This window comes from Oncorhynchus mykiss, chromosome 2 (assembly GCF_013265735.2).
Source record: "Oncorhynchus mykiss isolate Arlee chromosome 2, USDA_OmykA_1.1, whole genome shotgun sequence".
Lineage (NCBI taxonomy): Eukaryota > Metazoa > Chordata > Actinopteri > Salmoniformes > Salmonidae > Oncorhynchus > Oncorhynchus mykiss.
Window position 1 is genome coordinate 24,699,802 of NC_048566.1, and position 12,176 is coordinate 24,711,977.

The 12,176-nt window shown below is 44.7% G+C and overlaps 1 long non-coding RNA gene across 1 annotated transcript in view; it reads left to right on the forward strand.

Annotated features, from left to right (window-relative positions):
* LOC110538989 overlaps nucleotides 1–12,176 on the forward strand; it is a 38,092-nt gene that overhangs the window by 14,520 nt on the left and 11,396 nt on the right. The window contains exon 2 of the long non-coding RNA XR_002475853.2: nucleotides 3,218–3,350. This is a non-coding gene — a long non-coding RNA (uncharacterized LOC110538989). The remainder of the gene's footprint in view (nucleotides 1–3,217; nucleotides 3,351–12,176) is intronic.

The following is a 12,176-nucleotide window of genomic DNA, read 5'->3' on the forward strand; positions in this document are numbered from 1 at the left end:
AGATATGGTGGGGAACACTCTAATACAATCAGCAGCCTGTTCTCCTCTCATATTGCAGTTTCAGCTGAGCTACCCCTCTTACCGACCCTGCAGTGCAGGGAAATGCTGGGTGTGTGCGTACCTTTGTGTGTATATGTGTATGTTCGCGTATGTGTGTGCCTGTGTTTGCGGTTGTGTGTGTGTAGTGTTTGTCTGAGCGCACACGTATGTGTGTATGTGTGCAGAGCATATGCCAATGCCAATTTTCACCACTCTCCTGCTCAGTACAGTACATCATTCTTACTGAGGGAGAGTCAGTGACTCAGATTTTCCCAGCCCTCTCACAGAGCTCACACCATGCTCCCTGTGATCTTTCTGTGGTCTCTCTTTCCCTGTGCTCCCCTGTACCTCCTACTGTCTGTTTCCCTGTGTTTCCTGTCTGCTTCTCTAGCTTCGCTCTACCCTCCCTTCTATTCTACTCAGTGTTACTAGAATGTAATGAACATCACGGTGAACATCACGGTGAACATCACAACATGGTTGTCCCTACATACAGTGCCTTGCGAAAGTATTCGGCCCCCTTGAACTTTGCGACCGTTTGCCACATTTCAGGCTTCAAACATAAAGATATAAAACTGTATTTTTTTGTGAAGAATCAACAACAAGTGGGACACAATCATGAAGTGGAATGACATTTATTGGATATTTCAAACTTTTTTAACAAATCGAAAACTGAAAAATTGGGCGTGCAAAATTATTCAGCCCCGTTACTTTCAGTGCAGCAAACTCTCTCCAGAAGTTCAGTGAGGATCTCTGAATGATCCAATGCTGCCAATGGGCAGGTTTTTTGTTTGAATTAAGTATTTATTTTCTTATAAGCTTGACGTGTTTCAATATTGATGTGTTCTCCAACCCACTTTGGAGAGCAGTGTTCCATGAGGTTCCAGCCCTCAGTACACAGCAGGGTTAAGGCTGCCATGCCCAGGAGCCAGCCTCGGGCTGGGGGAGAGAGAGCACGCCTGCCTACCTGCCTGTCTGACACGGCTGTACGGAGAAGGAGAGCCAGGAAGAGAGGGAGACATCTCATATGCACAAAGAACAGAACAAAGTCAGTTAATACCCACATTAAGCTTTCACAAAGCACAAAGACTCTACTATAACAGCCCTTTGGGTCATCATTGGTTGGCTGTCTACATATTCACGTGGCACATGTTCTTTTAATGCTTGAACTATTGTAGTTGGTCTTTATTCATATTGCTCACACACACACACACACACACACACACACACACACACACACACACACACACACACACACACACACACACACACACACACACAGTTTTCCATCCACACGCACACATTTTCAGTAGATCGTTAAGAGATAGTTCCCCTGGGCAGAGTATTATAACATACACCTGGCACATTGTACTAGGCCGGAGATACTTAAAAACACATATCTGTGAGATTCAGCCAGAGAGAGCAGTTATCTCTGGTAAATGTTCTTGTATCACTAATGATCAGACTCAACAACAGGGATCCAAAAACATGCCATTTACTTTCCCAGCTTGTTGTTTAATACATTTATTAAGGTCACAAAGACACCTTGTTAGGCTGAGCCAATCCTCATATCTCAGTAAACCATTTATATGTACTTGGCAGGACCTTGATAAAACTCAACAATAAGTGTAACTTGAGTAGCTCTATCAAACCTCTGGCAAATGTTTGACTGTGGCAGACAGACAGTAGCTCAGATGGTAGAACGTGGTGCTTGCAGTGCCAGGGTTGTGGGTTTGATTCCCACAAGGGTCCAGTATGAAAATACATGCATTCACTAGCGCAAGATGCTCTGGATAGGAGGTTCTCCTAAATTGGAAACAAGGTCTGTGTGAGTGATATCAGCCTCTGAGGACCTGTGCATACTCAGGTTCTACAACTGATGCACATATGTGTGTTTATTTTCCTCTAACTGTCAGTGACTTTTGGACTTCTCACACAGACTCCCTCCACAGCACAGTACAGTGAGCCAAGCTGAGTTGTACACTATACCACACCGCACCACACTACACCACACTGAGCCCTGTTTGATGTTAATTGTCATGGTAGCCGTCTCTCGGTGTGACGCTCGTCTAAATTGCAGCGAAATGCAATGATCAGGGAGCAGCAGGACATTAAGAGCCATATTTATCACTGTCAGGATGGGAGGCGGCTGTCTGATTGCACAGCTGATCAGGAGAGATGTTTGTGTCTCAGAGCCCTCCTCTACCTCAAGCCTCTGACTGGATCTGAAAGACCACTCAGAGAAGAGAGAAAAGGAGAGGGGTGGAGGGGAGGAGAGAAGAGGAGAGGAGAGGAGAGAAGGAAGGAGGGAGTGGAGGAGAAGAAAGAGGAGGAGAGGGGTAAGGAGGAGAAGAGGTAGCTAGAGAGATTTGGTCTGATTATTGAAGGGGATCCTACATGTGAGTAGAGATAGACCTAAGCTGGATAGTAGAAAGCTTGTTTGCCAGCTAAACTGGAGGGGAGAGTCTCTCTCTCTCTCTCTCTCTCTCTCTCTCTCTCTCTTTCACTCTCTCTCTCTCTCTCTCTCTCTCTCTCTCTCTCTCTCTCTCGCTCTCTCTCGCTCTCTCTCAATTCAATTCGATTCAATTCAAGGGGCTTTATTGGCATGGGAAACGTGTTAACATTGCCAAAGCAAGTGAGGTAAATAATATACAAAAGTGAAATAAACAATAAAAATTAACAGTAAACATTACACATACAGAAGTTTCAAAACAATAAAGACATTACAAATATCATATTCTCTCTCTCTCTCTCTCTCTCTCTCTCTCTCTCTCTCTCTCTCTCGCTCTCTGAGTGTTTATGTACAGTATCTAACAGCAGTAGCTACAAGAGGATGTATAGAGTGGGTTCACTCTCAGCTGTATAAGTCACTGTACGGTATGTAAGGCTGAGTGAGCCAGCCATATGCCTCTATATCAACCCAATAAATCTAGACGTGTGGGAAGCAGGTTGAAGCGTAACACTGGAGCTGATGGGGTGTGGTGTTTCTGTCTGCCTGCCTGTGTCCCTCCCGACATATCTAGATTCACACGTTACTGAGCACAAATCACACCTGGCTGTTGGGTCCCAGACAGACACATCATTTAGGAAGATGTGTTATGATGCTATGAATCTCCTGATGGATCCGCTGCTCGTTCAGCTTGTTTTATATGTGTATTTTCTGCATTCTGCTTCTCAGTATACAGGAGAGGAGGATGAGGGGCAAGGCAAGAAGATTGGTGGAGGAGGGAAAGGAGGTGAGATGGACGGAAGAGTGAAGAGAGGTGGAAGGGTACAGAATGGTCCATGTATATTTGACCTGATACAATAAGGTAAGCATACACACACGTGCAAATAATGAGATTTGAATTGTGTGTGTGCATGTGTGCATGCATGAGTGTGTGTGTGGCTGGTAGAGGTTTAGGTCAGGCAGTGGGTGGTGATATAATGAGGGAAGCGGGAACATACACTACAGATGTCTTTCTGACCCGCAGACACCTTTCTTACCTGGTTTACATGTGTGAATGTGTGGGCTTTATCAGTCTCTACAGCTGTATTTCCCAATCCCTCTTTTAAACCTCTAGCTACGGTTATGTTGGTGTGTATATGTGTGTGTGTGTGCGTGTGTGTGTGCAGCCTGCACTGTGCAGTCCCAGCACTAGGGGGCAACAACATTCTGTAAGACTCAGCCATAAGTCATAAGATGAGCTGGGTGCCAAGCATAGAGAATGATAGAGGCCTCTAGTGTCCAAAAGGCCGTCTTAACATGGGCAACGCCATTGAGGTCTACCACCATTTTAATGTAGTCAACTGGGTGGGATTTCCAACTTCCTTGGTTGATCCCTCATGGTGACCCTGTTGGGGTCATGTCCAACCGGGTCACCAGGAGGGATCAACCAATCCTTCAAAATGTCGATTGCCTCAACGGTGAGTCCTCTATCTAGCTCTTTGGTGCCAAGCCAAGGTTCTAATAAATGATTGAGACATTTTAGTGACTTTCTGCTCACTAATTTGTAGTTGCTTACATTTTCTAAAATGTCAGACGAAGCTTTTCCTCTTCCACTGTTTGATCCCAGTGACTTTCTTTGACGTGCTTGTTTTGAAGCCTGTGCTTGTGATAAACAACAAATGTGTGCATGTGTTACACACACACACAGAGAGAGAGAGAGAGAGAGAGAGAGAGAGAGAGGGAACCGAATGTATGAAAGGGAATAGCAGATTAATGTTATTTGTATTTTTCGTTTCTATTATTTGGTGAAAGAAACCGAGGACAGAAGCAGAAAGACATGAGGAACGACCTGTTTGATATTCTGCCCACGGCTAGCCAGAGATAAAGCACTGTAGAGCGTGTGGCGGGAACAGAGGGAAAAAAGAGAAGGAAAGCAAAGGAGAGAAAGAAGCATGCAAGGGAGAGAAAGAGCGAGTGAGAGAATAAGAGAGGGGAGACAAAGAATCTAGCAGAGTGCGGCAGATTCATGAAGTCAATACCCTCAGTTTGTCTGAGACACTAACAACACCTATATACTGTACATGTGTTCACAGAAAGAGAGAGATAACAGAGAGAGAGAGAGATAACACACTAAGAGAGAGATAACACAGAGAGAGAGAGATAAGAGAGAGAGTGAGAGATAACACACAGAGAGAGATAACAGAGAGAGAGAGAGGATACCACACAGAGAGATAACACAGAGAGAGAGAGAGATAACACACAGAGAGAGATAGCACAGAGAGAGAGAGATAACACACAGAGAGAGAGATAACACACCGAGAGAGAGAGATAACACAGAGAGAGAGCGATAACACAGAGAGAGAGATAACACAGAGAGAGAGATAACACACCGAGAGAGAGACAACACACCGAGAGAGAGATAACACACAGAGAGAGATAACACACAGAGAGAGAGATCAGAGAGTGAGACACAGACAGACAGACAGACAGACAGACAGACAGACAGACAGACAGACAGACAGACAGACAGACAGACCAAAACCAGAAATCTAAACGAGATTAAAATGTGCAGGGAGCGTGGAGGAGAGAGAGATGAGAGAGAGAAAGAGAAGATGGGAGAGTAGATTACTCCGGTATCTCCTGTGCTATTCTTCATTTTAAGCAGCTTGTTGACCTTTCCAGTCAAGCCTGCAGGTGTAGTTCAGCTTCTGCAGCAGTGCCTGCAGTAATTTAGGTGTGAACTCAGGCACCGAGCAGAGTTGAGAGTGGAGAGGAGAGTGGAGAGGAGTGGAGAGTGGAGAGTGAGAGAGTGAGTGAGAGAGAGAGAGAGAGAGAGAGAGAGAGAGAGAGAGAGAGAGAGAGAGAGAGAGAGAGAGAGAGAGAGTAAAGAAGAGAAAGGGAGAAAGGGAGAGCGAGAGAGAAAGAGAGCATCCATCCGTCCGTGCGGCTTTGGGGCAGCTGGGCTGGGAGAGTGACCGCTTCCAAATGATTGCCTCTCATAAGCTGGTGTTTTATATCGCCCCAGATTTACTGGCCATTTATGGGAGCAGTTATTAGAGTGTACCAGCTCAGAGCCAGCAGTGCTTGAGGTGATACCACTGTTTAAACCCACGAGTTCTACCAGCAATAGAGCAGTAGAGGCTATAGAGGGATATTCACACTCTAGCAGTGCCCCTGAAAAGACAGAAAAAGACAATCCCACAAAGATAGAGAAACACTTAATCAAACGACAATACTAGCTCCGGGATGAACGTTTAACGGCCTTTACTGTCACAAGGTCCACCATGATTACTTGTGTGACCCATCCCTTACGAGAGAGAGACTAAATCAACAGTTCCTCACTGAGTATGATGGTTACAGCCACACTGGTAATTGAAGTAATTTATTGGAACATCGTAGCACACGTTTGGTCTACATGGAAGGATGACTCAGTTGTCCAATGACTAAATAGAAAAGCCAATGCATTTAGGCAATTTTCCTCTCTATGTAATGTTTAGGTGATGTGTTGAGGTAATGTTTCAGTGATGTTAAGGTGATGCGTTGAGGTAACGTTTAGGTGATGCGTTGAGGTAACGTTTCAGTGATGTTTAGGTGATGCGTTGAGGTAACGTTTCAGTGATGTTTAGGTAATGCATTTAGGTGTACTGGTGAGCCTGCTACAAATCACCCCCACTTCCCTTAGTGTGTGTGTGTGTGCGGAATCATCTTGCTGTTTCTCTACACCACAGATCCCAGATCAGATCCAAGATCCTCTATTCCAACCCATTATAAACTCCATTATCATGTGAAAAGGCGCTATTTCTTGTTAGCCAGTTCTTCAACTGGGAACAGATGTTTTTCCCTCCCCGGGAATTGATTGGCTCCTTAGTGACAGAGGGTGGCAGCCTCGCTTTATTACTCATATAAAAAGCCTCTTAAATGACGGCATTCAGACGAAATATAGGCCTATATTCACTCTTTCAATTTGGGGGTAGGTGGTATAGAAATAATTATACAGAGAAAGAGAGAGAGAGAGCGCTTCTGCTTCTCATTCTCGTTGTGTGTGTGTGTGTGTGTGTGTGTGTGTGTGTGTGTGTGTGTGTGTGTGTGTGTGTGTGTGTTAAAGTCACATGCTTCCTCGTTACAATGAGCCACTCAACATGCTTGTGTGAGAACAAAATGAACTGTGGAAGTATAATCACCACGGAGCAGTCCAGAGGGTATTACCACCACACTGAATGGCACTGAGAGAGGACACAGTTACTGCACATTCACCACTGTTTACATACTCAGAATTATATTTTTTATATACAATATACAATGCTTTCAGAAAGTATTCACACCCCTTGACTTTTTCCACATTTTGTTGTGTTACAGCCTGAATTTAAAATGGATTAAATGCAGTTGTTTTGTCACTGGCTTACACTCAATACCTCATAATGTCAAAGTAGAATTATGTTTAAATTTTCTTTAGACAAATCATTAAAAAATGAAAATCTGAAATGCCTTGAGTCAATAAGTATTCAACCCCTTTATTATGGCATTCCTAAATAAGTTCAGGAGCACAATTTTGCTAAACAATCACATAATAAGTTGCATGAACTCATTCTGTGTGCAATAAAAGTGTTTAACATGATTTTGGAATGACTACCTCTTTTCTGTACCCCACACATACAATTATCTGTAAGGTCCCTCAGCCAAGCAATGCATTACACAGATTCAACCACAAAGACCAAGGAGGTTTTCCAATACCTCTCAAATAAGGGCATCAACTCAATGTTTGTTACACCCTCCCCATCTTTAATACATGTGGCAAATGTAATGGACTGTAGCTAGTTTTCTTTTCTTAGATTTCAGCACACACATTACTCATTTTCATAAACTTTCAAAAGGAACAACAGTTTTTGGAATTCTATTGCTCTAGCAGACCCCATCACATTCTTATCAAACACACATCTCCCTTTTCTCCTCAAATACTGGTTCATCAATGTAACGTCACAGTGCCGTGGTGAGCAGGGAGCAGCAGACGAAAGAGAGAGAGAGCGGGAGAGAGAGAGAGAGAGAGAGAGAGAGAGAGAGAGAGAGAGAGAGAGAGAGAGAGAGAGAGAGAGAGAGAGAGAGAGAGAGAGAGAGAGAGAGAGAGAGAGAGAGAGAGAGAGAGAGAGAGAGAGAGAGAGAGAGAGAGAGAGAGAGAGAGAGAGAGAGAGAGAGAGAGAGAGAGAGAGAGAGAGAGAGAGAGAGAGAGAGAGAGAGAGAGAGAGAGAGAGAGAATGAGAGATTATTATTTGCATTGTCATATTAAGGTGCAATATGATATATGGAATGGAGACAGCACACATCGCAGTATGTTAGAAATGTCTTCTCTCATTTAAAAGCAAACCCCCCAAACAAATGTGATTGCCACTTATTTCTACTTGAAGGACGGAAAACAGATTTTCATCAGGATCTCGGTCCTCATTAACATAGAAATGAATATGATAACAAATAATGAATATATATGCCTATTGATGCTTCATAGCCAACCCACAAAGATGAACTTAAGGATACAAAAAAAATCACAATTTTGGCTGGAGGGGCTAGAGAAGCATTAGCATACACACAGAGAGAGGGAGAGAGAGAGAGAGCGATAGAGAAAGAGAGAGAGAGAGAGAGGGAGAGAGAGAGAGAGAGAGAGAGACAACGCAGTCGAGAGTCAGACGGAGCGGCCTACTGGTCAGACTCAGAAGGCAAGCACACCATCCACCACTCCCGAGCATATTACTCGCCAATGTCCAATCTCTAGATAACAAGGTGGACAAAATTAGGTGTCCTCCTTTTTCCAAGAAAGCTAAGGTAACGGAACTAAATGACTATCGCCCCGTTGCACTCACTTCTGTCATCATAAAGTGCTTTGAGAGACTAGTCAAGGAGCAAATCAAATCAAATGGATTTATAAAGCCCTTCTTTTATCAGCTGATGTCTCAAAGTGCTGTACAGAAACCCAGCCTAAAACCCCAAACAGCAAGCAATGCAGGTGTAGAAGCACGGTGGCTAGGAAAAACTCCTAGGCCAGAACCTAGGAAGAAGCCTAGAGAGGAACCAGGCTATGAGGGGTGGCCAGTCCTCTCCTGGCTGTGCCGGGTGGAGATTATAACAGAACATGGCCAAGATGTTCAAATGTTCATGGATGACCAACAGGGTCAAATAATAATAATCACAGTGGTTGTCGAGGGTGCAACAGGTCAGCACCTCAGGAGTAAATGTCAGTTGGCTTTTCATAGCCGATCACATTCAGAGTATCTCCACCGCTCCTGCTGTCTCTAGAGAGTTGAAAACAATCTTCTCCAAGATCGCATAGCAGTTCAGACGTCTTTTGTCCTCGTCTTGTCGTGTCCTGTATATATATATATTTACAACTTTTTTCACATACATTTTATTTTTATTTTCCATCAACTCATCTTCTAAACACTCTCCTGCAACCAGCCTCACCAATTTATATTTATAAAAAATTATTATTTACCTCAGATCTGTAATCCTCCAAGAAGCTAGCCAGAAACTCCAAGAAGCTAGCCAGAAACTAGCCAGAAGCTAGCCAGGAGCTAGCCCAGAAGCTAATCCAGAAGCTAATCAGAAGCTAGTTAGCTTCTTTACTGGCAAATCGTTAGTATTCAGCTAACCACGGTTTGTGGTGATCAGCTATCCTTTAGCTCGAAAATCTATCGCCAGTTTTGTACGGCGCAGCGCGGCTCGGAACGGAACATACCGGACCAATTTTTCTCTCCATGTCCCTGGATTTCAACTGCTCTCTGGACATTCATACCCGGATCTCACAGCTAGCTAGCTGCTATCCGTGTGACAGTCGGCTTTCGTCGATTCCGGAGCAAACATCGATTGTTCCGGTGCTAGCCAGCTCCGTCAATCACTCCTGAGTTCCATCATTCACTCCTGGGCTGCAGTCACCTATCCGGACCCGTTTCACTGCCTACGCGGAGCCCCACCGTGCCTTCACAACTGGACTGCCGACGTTATCTACCTGAAGGAGATCCGGCTGGCTCCTCTGTCGCGACGTTACCTGAACGCCCATCTGCGGCCCGCTAACAGTTAGCTGTCTTACCGGCTGCTATCTGAATAGACAATCGGACAATTTATTTATTTTTATTATTATTATGTTTTCTTCTCGGGCCTCTATAACTATATCTATTGTTCTTATTTTTGTTGTTGTTGTGTGATTTGGATTAATCCCCTCTACCTCACGGAACCCCACTAATCTACTGACCGAACGCAAGAGGTGGCTAACAACAGACTCCATCCTATGCTAGCTTGCTACCGGTTGGCTTGGCTAGCTGTCTAAATCGCCGTGACCCTCAACCAACCTCTCCACTCACTGGACCCTTTTGATCACTCGACTAAGCATGCCTCTCCTTAATGTCAATATGTCTTGTCCATTGCTGTTCTGGTTAGTGTTTATTGGCTTATTTCACTGTAGAGCCTCTAGTCCTGCTCACTATACCTTATCCAACCTATTAGTTCCACCACCCACACATGCAATGACATCTCCTGGTTTCAATGATGTTTCTAGAGACAATATCTCTCTCTTCATCACTCAATACCTAGGTTTACCTCCACTGTATTCACATCCTACCTTACCTTTGTCTGTACATTATACCTTGATGCTATTTTATCGCCCCCAGAAACCTCCTTTTACTCTCTGTTCCAGACGTTCTAGACGACCAATTCTTATTGCTTTTAGTCGCACCCTTATTCTACTCCTCCTATGTTCCTCTGGCGATGTAGAGGTGAATCCAGGCCCTGCAGTGCCTAGCTCCACTCCTATTCCCCAGGCGCTCTCTTTTGACGACTTCTGTAACCGTAATAGCCTTGGTTTCATGCATGTTAACATTAGAAGCCTCCTCCCTAAGCTTGTTCTATTCACTGCTTTAGCACACTCTGCCAACCCGGATGTTCTAGCTGTGTCTGAATCCTGGCTTAGGAAGACCACCAAAAATGTAGACATTTTAATTCCAAACTACAACATTTTCAGACAAGATAGAACTGCCAAAGGGGGCGGTGTTGCAATCTACTGCAAAGATAGCCTGCAGAGTTCTGTCCTACTATCCAGGTCTGTACCCAAACAATTTGAACTTCTACTTTTAAAAATCCACCCCAGCCATCCTACAATCTAAACTTGATGCCCTCAATCTCACACAAATTATCAATGAACCTACCAGGTACCTCCCCAAAGCCTTAAACATGGGCACCCTCATAGATATCATCCTAACCAACTTCCCCTCTAAATACACCTCTGCTGTCTTCAACCAAGATCTCAGCGATCACTGCCTCATTGCCTGCATCCGTAATGGGTCAGCGGTCAAACGACCTCCTCTCATCACTGTAAAACGCTCCCTGAAACACTTCAGCGAGCAGGCCTTTCTAATCGACCTGGCCGGGGTATCCTGGAAGGATATTGACCTCATCCCGTCAGTAGAGGATGCCTGGATATTTTTAAAAAATGCCTTCCTAACCATCTTAAATAAACATGCCCCATTCAAGAAATTTAGAACCAGGAACAGATATAGCCCTTGGTTCCCCCCAGACCTGACTGCCCTTAACCAACACAAAAACATCCTATGGCGTTCTGCATTAGCATCGAACAGCCCCCGTGATATGCAGCTGTTCAGGGAAGCTAGAAACCATTATACACAGGCAGTTAGAAAAGCCAAGGCTAGCTTTTTCAAGCAGAAATTTGCTTCTTGCAACACTAACTCAAAAAAGTTCTGGGACACTGTAAAGTCCATGGAGAATAAGAACACCTCCTCCCAGCTGCCCACTGCACTGAAGATAGGAAACACTGTCACCACTGATTAATCCACCATAATTGAAAATTTCAATAAGCATTTTTCTACTGCTGGCCATGCTTTCCACCTGGCTACTCCTACCCCTGTCAACAGCACTGCACCCCCAACAGCAACTCGCCCAAGCCTTCCCCATTTCTCCTTCTCCCAAATCCATTCAGCTGATGTTCTGAAAGAGCTGCAAAATCTGGACCCCTACAAATCAGCCGGGCTAGACAATCTGGACCCTTTCTTTCTAAAATTATCTGCCGAAATTGTTGCCACCCCTATTACTAGCCTGTTCAACCTCTCTTTCATGTCGTCTGAGATTCCCAAAGATTGGAAAGCAGCTGCGGTCATCCCCCTCTTCAAAGGGGGGACACTCTTGACCCAAACTGCTACAGACCTATATCTATTCTACCATGCCTTTCTAAGGTCTTCGAAAGCCAAGTCAACAAACAGATTACCGACCATTTTGAATCTCACCATACCTTCTCTGCTGTGCAATCTGGTTTCAGAGCTGGTCATGGGTGCACCTCAGCCACGCTCAAGGTCCTAAACGATATCTTAACCGCCATCGATAAGAAACATTACTGTGCAGCCGTATTCATTGATCTGGCCAAGGCTTTCGACTCTGTCAATCACCACATCCTCATCGGCAGACTCAACAGCCTTGGTTTCTCAAATGATTGCCTCGCCTGGTTCACCAACTACTTCTCTGATAGAGTTCAGTGTGTCAAATCGGAGGGTCTGTTGTCCGGACCTCTGGCAGTCTCTATGGGGGTGCCACAGGGTTCAATTCTTGGACCGACTCTCTTCTCTGTATACATCAATGATGTTGTTCTTGCTGCTGGTGAGTCTCTGATCCACCTCTACGCAGACGACACCATTCTGTATACTTCCGGCCCTTCTTTGGACAC